This window comes from Toxorhynchites rutilus, chromosome 1, assembly GCF_029784135.1.
Source record: "Toxorhynchites rutilus septentrionalis strain SRP chromosome 1, ASM2978413v1, whole genome shotgun sequence".
NCBI lineage: Eukaryota > Metazoa > Arthropoda > Insecta > Diptera > Culicidae > Toxorhynchites > Toxorhynchites rutilus.
In genome coordinates this window covers 52,863,067-52,883,738 of record NC_073744.1, presented here as the reverse complement: position 1 = coordinate 52,883,738, position 20,672 = coordinate 52,863,067, and the positions used below count along the sequence as shown (strand labels likewise).

Genomic DNA, 20,672 nt, shown 5'->3' with positions numbered 1-20,672 from the left:
TATTCCTTAACGATAATATATAGACAGAAATGATTCGAGAAAATTGATAAAATAAATAATTATCTTAGCATAAACGTATAATTCCATTTTCTAATATTTTACGAACATTCAGAAATCACGTTATGAAAACGTATGGAAAATGAAAAAAAAATTATGGAATAACCATTATAATATAAAACATCATCATGTTCACAAGAGTGAATCTTGCATCACTCTGCTCAGTAAAGTACTAACATTACTTGTATTAATTATAAATGATTGGGACATTCAGGGTGTTATCCTGCATGTTCTGGTATGCAATTTCTAAACATTTTGAATTCACGCGGAGTTTGTAGTGTTCCGCTTCTTGTAGCAGCTCTCAACTTTGAGTTTGGCTTTTGTTTTCATCTATATTAGAACACATACATTCCTGATGCAATTTTGCCAACAATCGAAAAATTCTACTGAGCTGAAGAGCTGTTCCAAATGATCAGCTCACAGGTCGGACTCGATTACATATGATTCGATTAAATACACTTTTGGACTCGTTTATATACAGTTTTTTAAATATTTGAAATATTACTTATTTTGTGAAAAAATTTAATATTTCAACGTTAAGATGAACTTTGATTGACTATTATAAGTACAGTGGAGTAAAAATTGTGATTTTTGGCGATTTTAATTGAATTCCACCGGGAATTGTGGAATTAACAATATTGCAGCGAAATTAAGGAAGATTGAAGTTGGGTGTCAAAGAACAAATTGTAGAGCGGTTCGAAAGCTTTAATTTGGTTGAGAGGAAAAAACACGTAACAAGTTATAACACCTTCAAAACTACTATCTTTTAGGTTTTTCACTTCCAAAATATTATGTAAATCCACTAATTTAGATGTTTTACTACTAAATTTTGTACTAAATTTTCTCATCTTTCAAATGGAAGCAAGTAGTGAAATAGTGTTGATTTAACAATAAAACAATAAACATATTCAATAACCCTGTCATTGTTGAAATTCGACCATATGCGTTAAAGGTTTTCATCTATCATCTCTTAAAAGATTCTAGATAAATTTATTTTGAATGAATTGAATGATGAATCGAAAATTGATTTTTTCTTTTATATTCAAAAAACGAAAAGTATATGAATAAAAATTTTTTTTTTTGACTCGATTGTATACAGTGAAAAGAAATCAAAGACTGTGGTCCTGATTCTCGAATACACTACGAATACACTTCACGGTGGAAACGGAATGAAACGTATTCGCGATGACAACGGTACGGTGTCGACATCTGGATACGAGGTTAGTTTCCCACTAAATTTATCATTATAACATCAAATTATCTTCAGATGAAATTTTTGTATGAGATTATTATATCACATGAAGAAAACAAAGTTTTCCACTCACATTGAATACCAGTTTGATACGAAGAAGTTAATTTTCATTAATGATTTTTTATTTGAAAAGTGCTCATTCTGCCTGAAATCACATTATTATCTTCGACACTTCACTAACTCGTAAAACGTAGTTCAATGGCGTGCCGTTTATTTTGTTTCCACCGTGAAATGTATTCGAGAATCAGGCCCTGTATATAATCGAGTCCGCCCCGTAATCGCATATAAAATCGAGTGGCAGCAAACTTGATTGAATTCTATATAAAATCAATGTTTTTCTTGATTTTTTTATTTGTTCAATTGCATTTCCATCGCAATTAATCAAAGTTCTGATAAAATTAGAAAAACACGCTGTACCTCGCTCTTCTAATTGCTTGTATTTTTTATAATCTACTTAGTATTTTAGTTTGTTTGTTATCTTGAGCAAATGTTTTATATTGAGCAAAAATTGTATCTGTATTTTGTTGTGACGTTAGACAATATAAAAATTGGCTAAATTGAATTGAATCATACGGAAAATGAAAAATGGAAACAACAAAATCGAGATGGAAGAGGTAGAGAAGCGTTTGGCAGGTTCAATGAAAATTTCCATGAAACATCACACAAATGTAATTATTTTTTCCTTGCGTGACACTATAAATTGGAATTATTCAATTGTGTTGAAAAAATAATTGAATTATAAATAAGTTAGGCGCAGTGCTTGCAAAAATGCATTTTCCGGTGTGCAACGGAATCTATATTCATCATGTTTAGCATAACCACTTCCCGTCTGTCACAGAAGCGGCATTGCATCAGTCGATGTATTACTTTTATGCGATCATTTCTATCAGGAAGAACTGATAATCGGATTGTTATTTTCCACGCAATTACCATTTAAATGGCTACATTGTTCCAACCTCTTCGGATGATTAAAGTATTGTTTTCAGAGAAATGTTTGTACCGAATGCCATTTGAACCGAGTCCTTCATTTCTACTGCACTCATATCCAGTAGATATTAATTAGGCATCTGCATTTTCAATCGATCGACCACCAGAGTTTGTCGTGATTGGACACATTCCAGCGGAATCAATTGAAGGTGGTAGTAGCTACTAATAATGGTTATTACACTCCCTGGATGGTTCTGACCTAGCAGCAGTAGCAGCGGTTACTCTCATCCTTCGTGAGGAAACAACAGCTTTGAGCTGCTTTGTGACACAATGCGCTACTACCTCGGTGGTCGGTTGGCCGCGAGCTAAATTGTAAGGCAAGCAACACAAATAGCAAGCCGATTTGCAACACCTTAGACAATTACACAGGAAAACCCAAACGGGTTATGAATTATTGATAGGGCAGGCAGCGCTCGTGCTCGTAACTAACGACGGGATAGAATTTTTGCTCGATCTCTTCGTTCTGTTCACTTGTTGTTTCACTTGACTAGAACCATAGCTTCCAAAATAATTATTATTTTTTTATATTAGAACACCCCTCACTGTGATGGATCAGTTGTTTGTAGGAAAAAAACAATGCGATGATAATCGAGCTACTGATACGGAACCGCATGGCAAATGAAGGCTTACCTTTGGGTCGCTGCTTGCTAAAATAGTCCGACGGCTTTTATTCCCTCTGAATATCCCAGCCTAACACTAAACGAGTATTTCAATAAACCTAATTTACACTGGCACACCACACCCCGGTTGCACTGACCAATCGGTGGCGATTGTTGGATGCACTTCTTTGCTCACTTTCCACACTTCGGTCAAAACGTACGATCAGCAAAATCGTCTGAAATCGTTTGTCACTCACGGTTTATCTAACCTCAGCCACACTTTATCGCAATTGGAATGATCTCTCTGGTTCGGTAGTTAAGCGTCCGCTCGGGTCCGCACTCGGTACTTGAATGAGCTCCAAAGCGTTACGGAGTAGAACTTCCCTCCGAGCGTTTGCAGGGAAGATAGCACGAAGATGATTAAACCGTGTGTCGCCAGTCGGGGTTGCGAATTAAGTAGCTTGTGCTGAGTGGATTACTGGAGATCTCATCTAGGCTGTAAAGCCACAACCCCGTTCTGATAGGAAATGACAGACCGGGATCCACGGAACAGGTCAGATTGTTGTTGACCAGCGCAGCGGGGGGATAACGTTCTTACGCAATTCCGTACCACCAGACACGATTTATGAATCACGTTGAGTTTACCTTACGCTCGGAACACGCTTGAAACAATTCCGGGCAAAGCGGTAAAATCAAATCAATAACAACAATCTAGCGTCGCTGATTCCTGGAGCGCGGGCGAAAATTCATCCGAAGAGGCGGCAGGAGCAAAACACGCGGACGCAAACGGCTGATCAGCGCACAACACAACAAGTGAATGAATTATTGAGATGAATGGATGATGACGATCGTCGCTCGTATGTTATTGTTGTTGATGTTCGATGTGCCCTTGGGGCTTGGCGAGTGAGGAGGGCGGGTTGGGTTGGTATTTCGCGTATTATCAACCGGTTGGGATCAATTTATGGTGACTTTTTAGCAGTGGGGAATTCATAACGGTGACAGTTTGCCCGCGTCCAATGCGTTGAATGAGCATTCGCATTATTTATTTATTTCATAATTTGGCTAATCACAATAGAATGGGTGTAATTGAATAATTGGAATACTTACGAATGGCCACGGCTAGATTGACGCGTTTCTGATTGAATCGAGCGGGGATTTTTTAATATGCGAGTGTTTCCTGTAATCCTGCGCTTCAGGGTTTTTTGATTAATGAAAAGCTGCATTTACTGGAAAACACTCACAGTGGCTGGGGAATTTCACGAGATTAATATTCTATCGGCAACTGCCTTATTAGTATGAAAATCGACATATTGTGTATGTTTTTTTAAAACATTGTTTATCAACACTCGTTCGATATTACTTATCTTTTTAAAAACATTTAATGTAAACAAAATCACCATTCTGTTTTTTTCTCAATCATCGCACGGTTGTCAAAATCATAAAGATAGCTAATGAAAATAAGATTCGAGATCAGAAATGACAGTTTTGGTACAAAATTTGTATTGCACGTATTTACGTTTCCTCACTAAAAATTCTATTATATTAGGGAAAAAGAAATCCTTTATTGGCTCATTCAGTTACAGGATGTTGATAATGTAATCCAACGAATACAACAATCTTTGATGAAGACGAAAAAGCATTCCAATGTAATAAAATATGGGTATCGTAAGAAAGTGTATTACAAAACATACAAGATGTAAGTTAATAAAAAGTATTATATAGCATTATATAAGCATTATATTTTTATGTTTTGGTCTTATGATTATTGTAGTAAAAATATCACATAGTATATCTCAAAACAATATAACTGTTGCGAAATGTTCAACAGAACTATTAAAGGTTTTCTGGTTTTATATATTATCCTTTTTGTCCACAGAATAATTATAAAATTTCTTAAATTAATTGCTCCATGTTCGAATACGAAACAAAATCATCCTTACATTTGGCTCCTAGGTATTAGTCGTCCTGCATACAGTTGGACAGGCTCCGGAAAAAAATAATTATAAGCAATTTGTAATTCGAAAAGTGTGGCTTCTGAAGCGCCCTTATTGTGTCGGACAAAACATTAAGAACGCTGCTCAAACAAAAAAAGAATGTGACAAAACTTTGAGAGAAAAAAGTAGAAAGGGCTGAGCCTAGAGCACGGACGGAAGTTTGACGTAGGACTGTCATTGTTCAAAACAGTTCTCGCGTAACTTTTGGAAATGTAAGCAAATCGAGTTGATGGATGCACACTCTTAGTTTTCAATCATTGAATGCATTGTAGAAACAATCGTTCATGTATCTATCCTTTTCACCTTTTTATTACCGATACAAAAAATGTCCAATGTACAGATTCGGATTTTAGGCACTCAACTGTTACTTCGGACGCCACTTTCCTCTGACGCTAGAAATGTCCGAAGTAACAAAGCAATCAAAACAACACGAAGCCATACTTCGGTCTTTTTGAGTTTTTGTTACTTTCGGGTGTTGTTATCGTTTTTAGTGCAATTCCACGATCAATAATGATCTACCTCTAGCACGAAGTGTAATTTTTGTCCAATGTACAAACGCGGTTAGTAAAAACGTCCAATGTAACATTTTTCGCTCGGATGCCTCAATTTTAAATCACGGAACAACAGTAACGATTGGTTTTTCAGAGTTATTATTGGCTGCTAGTGGTGAAAGTAGTGATAAGGATCGATTCCTTTTAAAACAATTCGCGGAACAAACTTCTGGTTTTCAACTTCATTTTTCTCGAGTCATTCGTCATTCGCTAACTGTTCTATCTTCAACTGGACTTGTCCATAAAAGGGCGTACGATCACTGGGTTGCAAAGCAGCTATGTATCAATAATATATGTCATCTTCAATTTGAAGTATTGCTTTGGTTGTTTTACAGTCCAGTTAGCGAGTAAAATTCGATAATTATATTTATTTTCCGGCCCAATTAACGAACGATCACTGTATGGGTGACACTTTCCTCGTTGCTTTGATGAAATTTTGTATGAAATTTGAGTGATGCATTGAGGCTTCAATTTGAAACTAAAATCACATAACAACAGTTACGATTGGTTTTTCAGAGTTATTATTGACTACTATTGGTGAAGGTAGAGATAAAGATCGATTCCTTTTGAAAAATTTCGCGGAACAATGTTTCGGTCTTCAACTTCGTTTTTCTCGAGTTGATGTGAATGTTACATAGAACCTTTTCAAAAGTTACGCGAGATTTGCTAATTTGTTTGATAGATCGAATTACTGCACATAATTTTGTGTTGCATACAACATGCATGGGAACGAAGTTGAAAGAAAGAATGCATAATACATGATTTACCTTCGCATCCGTTCGCAAAACATACCTCTTTTATTTGTTGAATTGCTCACTTGTTCATTTATTTCCACTGTTGACGTCACAGGCGAAAAAATGCTGGATAAATTTTCCGTCTAATAGGACTACGCAATCATTTTTTTTTTAAATTTGTTGGTTTATCATTTTGCATATTATTTGCGAATACGTCGAAATTTCATAAATAACTCTTTAGTAAAAAGTTCAGGGACTTTGAAAAGGTTTAATGGCTTGCGTGGTTTTGTAGAATCATTTCGAGAAGCAACGATTCTTTTGGCCTTTACGAGAACAATACACTAATTGGTCATATGTCGCAATTTGTTTCTTTATATCAATGTACGCATTGAACTGAGTATTTAATGAGAGGTATCTTCCGTGCATCGCCATCCAACAAGTATCAAATACGCGTCTAACAGATACACAGTTGCAGCGATAAAAATGAAACATTGAGAGAATGACCATTTATGAAAAATCGTTTCTCGACTCTCGGTCAAAACCGTCAAAAAAGCTAGGAGCTTGTAGCATCAGAACAGAGCCGATGCGCACGAGAGCAAATACTAATGGCAACTAAAAGTATCGAAGGTGTGCTATTCACATGTACTGCTAGCGTTTACAGCTCGAGGGGAAACATAAAACATGAAACGAGCAGAAGCGACTTTTGTTTACTAGCGAAAGCTTACTTAATATGCAAGGGTGGAGTTTACTTCGCAAATATTCTGGTTTCGCTATCCCCCTTCTTTGTTTCTATTCTAGCGGCTGCTTAAGTTGCCCGTTATTGACAGCTTTGTTCGGAAAGCACACAACTGGACAGAACAAATGTATGGGGAAATGGAAATGCTTAAAATTTTCATAAATTTAAACCTAATACAGACTAATGTATAGCCCATAAGACAAATCTTAGAAAAAATTTGATCAACGTGTACTGAAATTGTATTCGACACAAAACACGACAAGCAAATATTCGATTATTGAATGCCTAAAATATTTTTTCGGTCTGTTCGTCAAACCAGTCGGTACAAGATTAGGTTACCTTAAATATTTTAGTCAATTTTTTTTCCATGTTCGATGTTTGATATTGTTTGCCAATGATGATAACTCAACAGTGGCAAACAAAATAGTAGCTATGTTGAAAGCGTGGTCGTGTTAAACAGATTTGCATTCCAGTCGGCCTTTGTTCGATTCCCGTTGACATCGTTTGAACTTTTTTTTTTTTGGTACAATCCCAAGCTGACGGTTCAGTCTAAGGGAAAGAGATGTCTGCTCCCATACATACACACATTTTAAAGCTTTTGAAAAAGTTGCTTTTCTTTGTTCATTTCTACCTTCAGCAAAAGCATTTTTTTTTCTGCCGAAGCTAGGTTGGCTGTACCATGTGATACTTCAAATTCCATAAAATTCAAAAATTATAATGAGGTAAGATTGGAAGTACTCATGATTATACCAAATATAAAGTTCCAGAAAGCCTTCGAGAAGTGAATCGAACGCGTTCACTACGGTCGCATGGGGTCTATTTGGAAGAGGACAATCGATTTTTTCTGATTACATGCCACGGCAATATGCCATCCTTTGATAGCTATCGTTCCAAACATCATAACAATGTATTCTGTAGCGCAGTTTAATGGCAACCGATTATGTCAGACAAACTCTGTGCGTTTTTGTAAATTATGAAATTTTTTTTTTGGAAAAACACGAACTTTTTGCCTTGGAGCAATCTTATAAGGTTTGGAAATAAATTGTAATTGCTGGGCAAGATCTGCAGATCACGGAGGGTGGTGCAATAATTCATGGCCCAATTCGTCCAATTTGACCGTCAATGTTTCGAAAAAGCGCCAAACTCGTGTATCGCTATCGTTTTCAAGTGAATAAAAAATGAAACTGATACTGTTATCCGAGTGCTAGTGGAATGTGTTTAATGATGAAGGCAAGTCACGCTATGTTTGCCCAATCAACGAAAAAGCTACTGAATGAGATTCTGCAGAAAGTCAAGCAAAGGATCAACACTCAATTAGTGTGAAAACAATAACATGTACACTTGCGTATAGTCTGTAACTGTAAGAACTAGTTTTCATTCAGAAAATATAGACATTCCTCACCAAAGTTGTTTGACGCTCGGCTCGACTATTTTATAAATAGTGAAATAGTGAAATATAATAGTTGTCGACAACAATGATTGTATAATAAATCAATGTTCACATATATTTTAAATTAGTGTCTATAACTAACACTTGTCGTCTCTTCATCTTCTCTTCACTTTAATTTTTTTTTTGCTAGTTGAAATTCCTCAATCGTGTGCAAAGCTGTCGATGCGAAGATTTTTTATCTGGGACAATAGCACTTCGAGTGCTGGTTTTTCGATAGCGATCGAAACACGTGCTTCAGCTGATCAGGATCGCGAGTATGTTGCAAAGATGAAATTAGGAATGAGTTCAAGTGATTGCTGGAAGCTATGAAGAAATAAGTGATTAGTGTGGCAGTGGCGACTGGAGTGATTTGTTCTCCTTCGGCACGAACATGTTATCCTGTCGGACAGAGCTCGACATAATCATATTCAACTAAGAATAGTCAGGGGACTTTGAAGAAATCTTTCTTCGTATTCAATTGGAAATAGCTTCTTCCAGCAGTTTCTCCGTCAACAAGACTCAACAGCAGTGCGGTGAAAATTCAGTCTCAATCGAAAGAAATCGACGAAAACATCATTCGTCACCAATGAAAGCATTGCTCGTTCACTAACCTAACCTAACCTTGTCAACTGAGACCCGAAAGGGTTCATTGTCAAACGAACGTTATTCCTTTTCATTTGAATGTGATGAATGTATTTGCCTGAACTAAAACAAATAATTCATTCTCACAACCTCGGCTTTCTGCAGTGAAGCATGATTTCGGTTTATTCGCTGTCATATAAGCAGGGCATACACAGAGCAGGCGATGGGAGAGCATTCTCTAATGCCCCTCACTCATGTGTTAGCACCACACTCTCACAATAATGCGAGGAGTGTAAGAATGAAAGAAATGAAAAATTCACTCTCGCCAGTTGCTCCTCTGTTTTTCTCTGAAAACAAACCAACGCATCGTCGGGTGTCGATTGAGTGTCGGTCACTAGTTCATTGATAGGGACAAATGTAAATCTCAAATAACAGCATGATAAGCGGCTTGAATGAAGGTGCGGTTATTCAATCGAATAGAAGGAATACAGTGAGAAGTGATCCGTATGAGTGAAGCATACTCGTACATCAAAGTAGCCAATGAACCCGCGATATTGGTGTGAAGAGAAGTGTTGTCGACTGATGGCTGATGGTATTTTTCGTTCGAATTGAAATGAATGAATTGATTATTTTCAGCACTGCTCAACAGTCATTTGGGCGTTTAGTTGCTATCTCACTCTACGACTCGACTACCGCATTTTTTTGTATCGTACACGACCAGCCGCATGGCACGATTATCGCTATTTCACTCTATCTACTGTCACCACCCATCTCACTATCACTCTGCTGAAAATGTTCATCATATGTCACGATATATCAGATGGTGGTAAATTGGTAATTCGCGATGACGTCGACGTCTGGTGGCGACTTCAAGTTAGAGCCATAATTTGGGTCCCAAACTCGTTAGTGTAATCTCTATCAGATTAGAAGGCACGAAGCCAGTTTTTGAATTTTAAAATTTGAATGAAAATTTTCACACCATGTTATTTAATTACTTGAAACACGTATTTCTGACTTTCATTCAACCATATGGCTATACAATTCCAACATTGTTACTGTTTTTTTTTCATTATAAAATAAAGTTGTCTTCATAAACAATTTTCGTATGAGACTTTTTACCCACCTGCAAACTAATATGTTTTTAATTCAAATAGAATACTAATTTGTTATAGAAAAGCTAATTTTCATTCATAATTTTATATTTTGAAAACTTTCATTCCAACTGAAAATCAGCTATTCTTTGACGCTCCCCTAAACTAGTAAACGAAGCTCAATGCCGTCATCGCGGATCGCTGTTTTGAAGAAAAACAAATAGTTTTGAAGTTTGAGATGTTGGCACCAAAAACATGGCGGATGCCATATAGCTGTACACGACAATTACTCACACGTATAAAATAACGTGCAGTGTTGTGTCCAGAACCACTGACAAATTTGTGAATTTTGTCGATATAAACCCGTTTTTTCTGTACGTTTTTTTTCACAAAATTGAACTCGGAGACAAAGTGAATTAAAATTTTGTGTAGAATTGCTCCTAAACTGCACCCCCTTTATAATACTAACGTGAGAACCTTTATAGTTCGTTGGTTTGAATTCACTGTGGGTAGACAATTCACGTATATATATATTTTTTTAAACCGTCCATTAATGGTGTAACCGGGGAGTTTTCGTAGCCACTTGGTTACGCGTTCGCTTACAAAGCGATCGATCGTGAGTTCAAACTCAGGGCCCTCAATTGACCATCTTTGTGTTGTTATAGAATAACTACGTCCACGCAACAATCATCAGCGATGGAGATCGATCCACGGTCGAAATAGAATCGATTCATCCATACAACTGCTCTGCTCTGCAAGAAACATCGGGCTGCTGTTCTATAAAAACCCAACAATGATCAATATAAACTGTCTCCGCTGTCCGGTCTGCTGAAGAATGGAAGAACAGATAAAATACCCTTACGCCTAAATGGCTACTACAGTGTAATTTACCATAATGTAATGGAAAACACTTGTAATACTAACCTCGAGCCATCCGCGAGTAATCGGTTACATATTACTAACATAGTTATAAGGCAAACATTGTCGAAATATTGAACTCCCGGCCCCGTCAGGTTGACGCCATATGAGCCTTAATAAAAATATATATTTTGGATAAAAAAAATAATATATATGTACATGTACACGATAAAACCTGGCTCTGTTACAGATAAAATGCTAATGAGCCTAATAAATAAATAAATGGGATAAAAAAAATTGTGTAACCATTTTTTCACATCAGAAATCTAATTTTCGTTTCACTTGATATGAACGTAGAAATAAGATTGTATAGGCGGGAAACGAGATTCATGTCAGGGGGAATAGAAATGTGGATTGAAGCTAGTAGTTTGTAGGATTTTGAGTAGATTTTGAGTAGTTGAAAGTTGTAGAAAGTTTAAAAAAAATCGTAGAAGGTCGCGTCAAAATCTGTCGTTTTTCGGCTGATTTGGCATGGAATTGCTCTATTGATTGGTGCAATGTGTATTGGCGAGTGCATTTTTTTCCATGCGTCCACTTCAGTCATCTGGGTAATTCAATTCCAGTTAGCCACCACCCCAACTATACAAACAGGAAGCGTTCATTATACCGAAAAAGTAGCAACGGATAACCAGATCACTCATTGCGGCGCAAGAGATTGATTGTTTGAATAATGTCTTTACAATTGAACATCAATGAAACCGACAGGATATTACCCCAACTTAGCGTATCGCAAAAAATAATCGTTCCTCAGCTCATTATGTTCCATGGGGATACGAGAGAAAGATGGTAGAATTTGATCCGTTTAACATAAAATATTACTGTACAGGTTATCGATTCAGACGAAGACGGGGAAAACGTCTGGGAACTGGCAATAATTAGTTTTGCAAAACTATTCCGACGATTGCTTCTATTCGATGAAAGCTATCCACATATAATTGATTGATCCAACTTTAATCAAAACGGGGCTGAGCATGTCTCAATTCAAATTTAGGTTTGGTGATACAGAAGTACCCGTACGAAGTACCTAACAGAGATTCAGGAATTTAATCAAGCCGGACGGGAGGTAGCCAACTGTAGCTGTAATCCCCGCCGATCACAGCACGATGGGATATTCGATAGGTTTCACCACTGAGACCCACAATAAATCAGTAAAATCAGCTGGATGAAATGGCATTTCCTCTTCTAGAGAACAAACACTTCGGGACTCGGGTTAACCTGTGTACCCCTGTGTTCAAGAATTTACAATAAAATAGCCCCCGTCAGAGGTAGGATTTGCTAAAAATGTAGATGACGCAACATTTCAGAATATTTCATCATAAGCAATTAATTGAAAGTGAAATTTTTTCAGGTTAAGTAATTATAAACTGATTCAATTATTCTGAAACCGGAGGCTTGACTTCGAAGAAATAAATTTACTTTGCTTGATGTGCGTTTGAATCATTAATCATTCTAATATTCTATATTCAAAGCAAGGAACGCAATGGAAGCGAACGGACAATAGTACAAATCTAGATTATAGAATTCATCTCAAACGATTGCAAACGATCCCTTCATTTCAACTATCCTTTATTCGCACATGAGTTGGTGATAAATATCGTTAAACAGATACCCAATTCTGATCGCTGATCGCTGCCAGCGGTAGCGTTTCGCTACAATTTATTATTTCGATCATATCGTATCGAACAGCGATGGGTGTTTAATTCACAGCGTTTCTTATTTCAACCTGTCGCTGCGTTTACCGCTTCCGAGGAGTGTTTCTAGAGAGCTTAATTTTTGCACTGGAACTAATTATTCCGCTGGAGCAACTGAGAACAAGTGACTGATTTGGGTGAGGATCAGCCAAGCGAGTATTTGTTCCTGCGCGTTATGCTCCAGGGGGTATGAGCTATAAGTACAATTGACATTGGTCTGCATCTATATGGTTGAGCGTTAATCAAGCGCTCTTTATGCGAAATAAGCTGGAATATGAAACCAGCGAGAATTTCTTATTGATTCATCCTACAAACGGGTTATTTATGCAAATGCATCTATCGCTGATGGCAGCTTGCGTAGCGGAGAACGTCATACGAGCTATCAGAATGCAATTGGAGTGAGTGGCTATCGACGCGCATCAGTTGGTTGCTGCTGGACCCCCCTTTGGAAATTAGCATTTTCTGCATTCACGTTTGATGATTCGACGATACTGGCGTTTATGGGTTTAATTCTTATTGTTGGTTTACCCTTTGAACGTTCGGATTTCGGATTTCGGATATAAACGTAAATATCCGTAGATCTGCGAATTAGTTTAATTTCATCGGATACTCGTGGGGAAAATGTACGGAATTAAATACAATCCCCACGTATTTGTTCGGATTTTGGTCTTCAGTATATTTTTTTCGCTTCCTCCAGAATCAAAGTATAATCTTGTTTTGAGGGGATTTAAGGAGAAGCAATGTGAAATATACTGGTTAGTAACTTGTATTGTCACTTGTCAATGTCAACTGTTTCCTTTTTCCGCATTTCCGTGTTTTTTGTGATGACATGACATTAAATGACATTGTCATACCTACGAAACGTTCTAGAATTTTCAAACCGGTTAAAGACTGAAATTAGACGATAAACTGGATCATCAACGATTGCTATATGATCCTGAACAACGAAAAATATCCACACATGTTCTGTAGAGTTAAGGGATATAATGTGCAGTGGGCAGATGCAATTTCTCGAAATGGATGCGGTTTTATCTAGGTTGTTTCTAAACAAATCTCAACCCTCCGAACATAAATAAACTCGTAACTAATAGTAGTTGCTGGTAACATCATTCGATTCAAACTTTAGAAGGATTTAGAAAACTATGGAACATTAACAGAGAATTGTATATTGTATCCTTGAGCTCTACGAATCTACCGGGAAATGTTCTGATGCTTATCTCGTCCTTCATACTGTTTTGTGGTTTTTAGAGTCAATCAAATATGACCCATTCATCCCGTAGGGATTAAGCTGAAAACGTGTTTGACGCTACCAAGTGTTGGCATACGAAACATAATTGTTGCCGTACACATACACATGCTCGGTGTGTTATCAAGCATTGTCATCAAGAAAAATCACTTTGTGGTGCTTGACATTTTTGTTGCTTTTGGAGCAGAGCACAGTTCAATCCGATCAATTGTTTTCGATAACGTTCACTATTAGCGGTTACACCGATTTCTAGATTACATTTCGCTGACCTTCGCTGAAATCACAGTCTTGCATCAGCCAGCGAACAGACAACACTCATTTCCTAATGCTGAACTCATACATAACGGTTTTACTCTATACAAAGGAAGAATGAAGTAAAGACGAAGTAAAGCATTGCATCGCAAGCTTCACCCCTATGTGGTTATCCTATCAATCAGTATGCATAAAAGGCTAGAAGTGGGTGACATAACCACAAGGTGGACGTACACTCTGTCCAACTTCTATAAGACCAGGTGATGATCTTGATGCTTTGTGTCGAAAATTAAATTCTGAATATAAATTGACAATGCTTCAATTTATACTCTAGTGTGTATGTATTGGTGACTACCATACACTGCATGATTTTCATATGTTTCATAAGCGCTGAGCGTAAACGAATGTTTTCGTATTTTCAACTGTCAAGGTTCTATAAGACCAGTTACATTTCCCGTTGTTTTAGTTGTTTTGATCGATAAATCTGGAAAATGCCGAAGGGAAAAGTGCTTACGGAGAGAGAAGAAAGACAAATCGATGCATTTTACCAAGAAAATGTTGTTATTAGAGTAATTGCTCGTCAGATTGGTCGATCTCATCCAGTTGTGCTCAATTATTTGGCGAATCCTCAAGGATAGGGTAAGAAGGGGAAAGCTCTACGTAAATCTAAACTCTCTGACCGGGATAAGCAGGAAATAGTTAGTACGTTGGTTTCGTTGGTTAGTTAGTTAGTTAGTTAGTTTCGAACACCTCAAAATCGCTTATGCAGATAAAGCAATATTTCAACTTCTCAACTTCTCGGGTGACAATTCGTCAAATTTTGGTAATAAAATAATTTTGGTAACATAAAGAGAGTTTAAAAGGTTAAAGCATCATCTCACATCGGAAGACGTCTAAGTTTTGCCAAAGCTCACATGAACCGACGGTGGGACATGGCATGTTGTGATAAAGAATGTTTCCAAAGGAATACATTTTGCTATATACCATTACGAAAAGTTCTTCAATGTATAGGCTATCTTCATCGACGAAAAAAAGTTCAATTTGGATGCTTCTGATGGTTTCAATGGGTACTGGCGTGATTTACGGAAGAAGGAACAGGATTTTTCAAACAGGAATTTTGGTAGAGGCTCGTGCATGGTTTGTGTGGGATTCTGTGCAACCGAAAAGCTCACGATAGCTTTCACATCATTCAAGGATTACACACATGTTCTGGTATCCTTTCTCCTACCGTTTTTGCGTGGATATCGTCACAAAAAAATCACATTCTATCAAAACAATGCTACTATTCGTACCAGCAAGTAAACTAAGCAATGGATTAAGGACCAAAAACTTGATTTTTTGGACTGGCCGGCTCGCTCTCCAGACTTGAATCCTGTTGAAAATCTTAGGAGGGAATCCTTGTACGCAGAATCTACACTGACGGAAAACGGTACACCGCGATTGATGAGCTCAAGGTCGCAATTTCCGAAAAATGGAAAAATATCGAGAAATCCGTTCAGCAGAATTTGGTAAATAGTATTCCAACACGAATTTTCAAGGTTATTACTCGAAATGGCAAGGTTGTCAATTATTGACATGTAAATCGGCCGATCGTTTTGAATTTTTCATTGATAATACATATGAATTTTGAAGTGGTCTTATAGAAACTGGACAGCTGAAATTATCATATTTAAGTACAATAAATAAACAAACAACTCTTTTGAATTAAATTGACTTTAAATATATTTTATTCTAAGCATTCAACAAATAGAAAAAAATAGAAATAGAATCAGGGTGGTCTTATAGGAGTTGGACAGAGTAGAGTACTACCACTGGCTTGGTAATCATTTGTTTGAAGTTGCATCTGAATCAATTCTCAATGTGTGAATGAATATTGTGATAGTGTGAGTGAATGAGTGTGTGTTCGTATGAAATTATTTCTATAGGGTTACACATAATATTCAATCCTTTTGAACTTGTTGATGACCCTAAAAAGAGCCGATGGGTTTGCGTGGCTTAGTAAAAGCAACAGAAGATAGTTGATATATGATTCATTTTCTCGTGTGCACAATACACAAGATTGTGAGTGTGTGAGAGAGGGAGAGGTAGTCGTCTTCTATGCTCAGCTCTTATCCACGGAAACGGCAGCCTTTTCCGATGCTGGCGCCTTCTTGGCCGCCTTTTTGGCGGTACCAATTCTCTTTCTGATGGAATCCTCATTGTGCTTAGGGGGAATCTTAAAAGAACCCTACGCACCAGTGCCTTTTGTTTGTGGAAACCGTTGTGTTCCTTCGGCGTCTTGACTGCATCATCTCGTTCACTGGTTGGCAGGCTATTTAACATTCTTTTTTTTTTATCCCTTTTGTTTAATTTAGGCTCATTAGCATTTTAGCTGTAACAGAGCCGAATTTGAATCGTGTACATGTCACATATTTATCATATCTATAATTAGCACATTACACAGTTGCCATTTTTCGGCGTTAGAGTATTCCCTTATATACCATTGCAAATGGTACAAATTTACACAGTAGCCATTTAGGCGTAAGAGTTTTCTATCTGTTCTTCCATTATCCAGTTAAGACTGGACAGCGGAGACAGTCGTTGATCCATTGTTGAGTTATTTATAGAACAGCAGCCCGATGTGTCTTGCAGAGCAGAGCAGTTGTATGGATGAATCGATCTTATTTCGACCGTGGATCGATCTCCATCGCTGATGATTGTTGCGTGGACGTAGTTATTCTGTAACAACACAAAGATGGTCAATGGGGGCCCTGAGTTTTGAACTCACGATCGATCGCTTACCAAGCGAACGCGCAACCAATGTGGCTACGGAGACCCCCCATTATGATCAGCGCAAAGCAAGTGAGTAAAAGTACTCACAGCTTGTATCTGTTCGCTATGACGGTTTCCTCAGCACTCATGCAAGCGAGTAAAAGGAATTACAGCTTACATGTATTCGCTATAACGGTTTCTCCAGTGCCTTGATTTTGCGTCCGTGTTCGGGAACACATTCCAATCACCACAAAAGTAATCAGCATCATTGAGCTAGATTGTTATGATTTCAACAGATTGCTTTAAAAAAATTATTTTGAGTTATTGAAACAAGTTTTTGGATCAATAAGTAACCAGCATATAACGCGTAGACATTTTAACTTTCCAATGGAGTCGTTATCATACCATTTCGTTCAGTTGGTTAAGAGGTATTGACGCTCAAAATATTGTTGGTCCGGCGTAACGCTCTCGTTTCGAAACTTTGTACTTGCACCCCAGTATAGAAATGAAAGACGTAGTCCTACGTCAAAAACCCGTCCCCCAACGAAGCGGAGGCGAATGAACTTACAAGTTTAGAGCCTCTATAAAATAAACAAAGAAAGAAAGAAGTAACGAAGCGATCAGTGAACTTGCAAGTTCAATCCAGAGGCACATCGGAGAACTGTGTACCATCCAACCAGAGCTTCCCTATCAATCCAACAAACAGAGTTGTGCACACAATTTGTTCGTTTGAAGCACCGCATAAATTCTCATGTTGTCTGGTTGAAAGTGCTTCTGTGTTTTTGCCTTAAGCGCACACATTACTGTTGGTTTAATGAATTGTCAAAGGTAAATGAAATGGATAATAAATCTGGAATGATGGTGCTGGTGGAAATATATAATCACCCGTGAATGAGTATGTGTCAACTGTGAAAAAGGCTGTCACGATTGTCGTTCGCGTATATTCAGTGCATTGTGTAAGTTGTCATAAGGAAACATATTGTGACATCTGACCTGCTTGTGTATTAGTGTCCGGCCTGTAGCGTGAAACCAGAATGAATTGTGGATCAACCATCATCAACTGCTTCAACACAAACACCGACCCTTTTCAGGGTCCTTAAAAGGAGTTATTCAGAAAATTTCAATACCTTCTAAATTAATATTCAAAGTGAACAAAACAAGCAAATAATTTCATAGTTCTGCGTGAATAATGTGGTCGTGTCTTGGTGTCTATTATAGGGCAATAAGGGCAATCATTTCAAGGCAATGCAATCATTTAAACAAAAATCCAATCAAACCCAGTGAAAAATCAGTGAACTCAGCAAGCCTCGGTTAGCCCAAAAAAGATGGATGGACCCAAAGTGAATGAAATAGCAGGTATATTGCTCCCTGATTTGTTCATGTAGTGGAGGGCAAAGAAGGAAAAGGCAAACAGTAATGATGAGAACATCGATCGTATGTATGTAAATTTGAACATTCAGTCACCCATGCATCGGAAGAAGGGCACTGTTACAGGGAAAAAGTTTTTTAGCAACAACTTTTTCAAGTTTCCTTTGAAAATTTACTACTGATGATTAACTCGTAACAATTTTAAGTGTAAATTATCGCGATTAACACAATCCGCTAAACTTTTTCTTTTTAGAAACATGTCAAGATCATTTCAAACGTGAGAATTACAAACAAAAAGACGAATAAAACATATTGTTTCCAGGAAACTCCATACAAAAATGTCATATATTCCAGAAACTATAAAAGACAGGAAGTTGACGTTTTTGACAAAAGTTCATATATTTATAAGATCTAAGATCGCTGTCTTGACTATAAATTTAATAAGGACCGGTTGTAATTTTTCAGAGGAAACATGAAAAAGTTGTTCTTAGATAAACTTTTTCCCTGTAAAAGTGCCCATCTTCCGATGTATGGATGAGTTATTGAAAATTGAGAGGGCTTTTCATGTATTTTTTTGAGAATTTGAAAAAATACGCTTTTGAGAAAAATAAATTTCAATTTTGAAACAACTTTTTTTTCAAAAAAATGTTGGTATTTTTTATGAAAGTTTGAACATTTTTCTACATTTTATTCTTTGACCAAAATTTTGTAGGTATTACAGTTTTCGAGTTATAAATTTTTGTAAATAATTAAGATAAAATGCAGAATTAGGACAGTCTATATCAAAACTTTATTGAAATATGCAAATTTCCATCTAAAGTTCCGCTACATTTCTGGCAAAATTCGGTTCGATTTCATAAAAATTTCAGTCGAATAAAAACAATGCTTAATCACGTTTGAAAGAATCCATAATTTCCACCAAGTGTTATGAATAATCATGGCATCTTTGCAATGAAAAACTAATAAAAAAATAAAATATTGTAAGCCAGTCTACACAGAATTATTATGTCGGATTGATCATGAATTATAACCATCAATGCGATTTATTGCGAATAGTTGTGAATACTTGGATTCACGAATTTACACAACACAAATCTGTCATCTCAGTTTGTTGATGGGACACATTGGATCTGGACTCTAATATTGTTTTCACACAATTGAACTTCGCAGATTGCCGTTAGATGCATAATTTTGTGACATATATATAAATGATACCAACACGAAAAACGGAGCTAAGGCTAGTTTCACATAGTTCTACTTAACATACACTTTTTAGGTCCACTGAATTATTCTATTCATGCAAAATAAATTCGATCCATTTTGAATGCATTTAGTGTATTTAGACTAAATTGTTACCATATTTTGTTCAAGTATTGAATAATAAAACATTGTTAACAAAACAAATGTTAAATTGTTATTTTTTCATCAGAATATCACTATGCGCCTACTCCGCGAAACACTATTCTTGCCTCCATATATTTTTTTACAATTTATATCCACAACTACCAGTTCAAATATTCGAAACTTACTGTTGATGATCCTCTTTGCAATCTTTGTTGTTTGTTTTTCAAATCCTTCTTGTGTGGTCACACTTCGGAAAATTAGTCACGAACTTATCACTCACTTTTGTTCAGGGCTAATTTAACGATTCCCTTTTGTTTTCGTCAATATTTGTGGTATCTTCTCAAATATGCTTTTGAAATCACAGAAATCACGCTTTTTCTCCTCTTATTCAACGAATCCGTTGTTTTGTTTTCGTTCACTCTGCAAGCAGTGCTACTGTGGGGTCCTCCTTGGGGACGGAATCACTCCTTTGGTCAAAGTTCAGGACATAATCACACGCACGCACGCACGCACGCTCTCCAATCACTGGACTACCGACAAGGGGGCTAGAAGGGGCAGATCGTCGTCTATTGGGATGGGTGCTGACCGAGTGGGGTCGGTGCGGGAGAAACGGGTGTTTCTGGTAGGAAATTTAAAAACAAACTAATTGAGCTGGAACGACGTTTCATTGCTTTTATATGAGACCCTCTCCGGTGGCACACGACGCCCGCTGTCTACTAGCACAAGACGTCCGAACGGAAAGGGTAGCGCAGGGTTTTCTGTGATAATCGCCGAATGGAGTTTTTCCCGTGCGTCGTGTCTCTTCCGACTCTGCGCCGCGGAGAGTGAGCGAGCTGTGGTTTATCGGGCGCACGCGAAAGGGTTGGATTAAGAACGAAAAGCGCGAGAGACTTGCGAGCTACGGAACGCCACCGGTTTCCGATATGTGATGCTTGAAGCTGAATGATGCTAGATGGTGACCCGAGCACGATTGGGTAGTGATATTTATATTCTTCTGAGCTTGAGCCATGATGTGCCCAAATTCCGATTTCATGTTGAATCATGATTATGATTGAGGTATAGTAATTGCGCTGAATGAATTTTATTGTAT

The 20,672-nt window shown here is 37.3% G+C and overlaps 1 protein-coding gene across 2 annotated transcripts in view; it reads right to left on the bottom strand.

Moving 5' to 3' along the window:
• The window catches only part of LOC129773439 (beta-alanyl-bioamine nonribosomal peptide synthetase ebony), a 126,887-nt gene extending 106,620 nt beyond the window's left edge, over positions 1 to 20,267 (bottom strand). Inside the window, exon 1 of one of the 2 annotated variants that reach the window (XM_055777111.1) lies at positions 19,768 to 20,267. The gene's annotated coding sequence lies outside the window, so the exon portion shown is untranslated. Of the gene's footprint in view, positions 1 to 2,926; positions 3,546 to 19,767 lie in introns of those variants that run through there. The other variant, XM_055777071.1, reaches the window with a different exon arrangement.
• Positions 20,268 to 20,672: the final 405 nt, after the last annotated feature.